This window comes from Limulus polyphemus, unplaced genomic scaffold (genome assembly GCF_000517525.1).
Source record: "Limulus polyphemus unplaced genomic scaffold, Limulus_polyphemus-2.1.2 Scaffold9552, whole genome shotgun sequence".
In the NCBI taxonomy this organism is placed as follows: Eukaryota; Metazoa; Arthropoda; class Merostomata; order Xiphosura; family Limulidae; genus Limulus; species Limulus polyphemus.
The window spans coordinates 5,861-7,402 of NW_013675162.1; positions in this window are offsets into that span (position 1 = coordinate 5,861).

Sequence of the window (1,542 nt, forward strand, 5' to 3'; positions counted from 1 at the left end):
CAGAAGATATATATTAAACAAAATTACTCGTACTAGAATTGATCATGATTATTAACATTATGTGTATAGTATCACATCGTAGTAGAACTGATAATAAAATAACTCACGTCGGCAGCGCTGTATAACAGACGAGGCTTAAATAAAATCCTATTATACATTCTTCTTACAGAAAATTAATATTGGACCAGTGAAGAATACTATTTAAAGTATTATCAGTCTTACTGCGGTGTAATATTACAAAGTTATTACTTCTAAGTATCATGCTCCACCAGCTAAGGCATTCTAAACCATAATAGTGTAATCTCCCTCAAATCTAGCACTGATGTGTGATTCTGGGTTCGATCCCTGCAGATGACGCAAGCTCAGACAATCCCTTCTGTAGCTTTGCGCTAAAAGGAACAAGATTGCTGTTGTCTAACTGGTTTACTTTCTCTAACTACTTTTGCTAGAATAAATTTGTGCAGTGGATTGCCAGATCCCATAGTTGTAGCCTTCAATTGCCAGATCCCATAGTTGTAGCCTCCAATTGCCAGATCCCATAGTTGTAGCCTCCAAGCTTCTCTAATCTTTACCGTAAAGTGTTCGCCTGGCATATTTTTTTATATATCAAACTGTTCGGATCAATGTTCTATTGTCAACATCTCAAGCACATTCTGACGTTTTGTTTTTTCTCGCGTTTACTGCAGTAATGGTGAACTTGTATTATAGTACTGAATTATATAGAAACCAGAACTGGAATAATTTTATATCTATATGTATGTATAGGAACACTTTTCTTGTGGAGGAGGCTAATGAGCAAACGACTTTATGGTCTGTGTTCAGCGAACCCTAACTATTTTTGTTTGTTTGTTTTTTTAATTTCGCGTAAAGCTACACGAGGGCTATCTGCGCTAGCCGTCCCTAATTTACCAGTGCAAGACTAGAGGGAAGGCAGCTAGTCATCACCACCCACCGCCAACTCTTGTGCTACTCTTTTACCAACTAATAGTAGGATTGGCCGTCACATTATAACGCCCACACGGCTGAAGGGACGAACATGCTTGGTTGGACAGGGATTCGAACCCACGACCTTCAGATTGCAAGTCAAGCACCCTAACCACCTGGCCATGCCGGGTCGAACCCTAACTGAGTTACTATGTAATCCCTCCTACCATCACAAGCTTTGATATGAAACAAATATAATATCATCATGTTACCTTAAGATAATTATTATACAACTGCACCTAAGTACCTTTGAAATCCACAAAATAAAAGGTTAAACTTGAAGAACAAAAACTGGACAAAATTATCTTCTCTCGAGTTTCGGGGCACGAAATGTAGTCCTAACCCACTCTAAGATCTATATAATTATAATGTATTTAAATTTCTACATGTGTGATTACGAGTTGCTTAAACAGCGCCCCCTTCAAATGGGTGTAAAAAGAAGGTATGAAAGTAAATTAGTGATGTAATGAGCTCTAATACTCATCCAAATACGTGTGTGTGTGTGTGTGTGTGTGTGTGTGTGTGTGTGTGTGTGTGTGTGTGTGTGTGTGTGTGTGT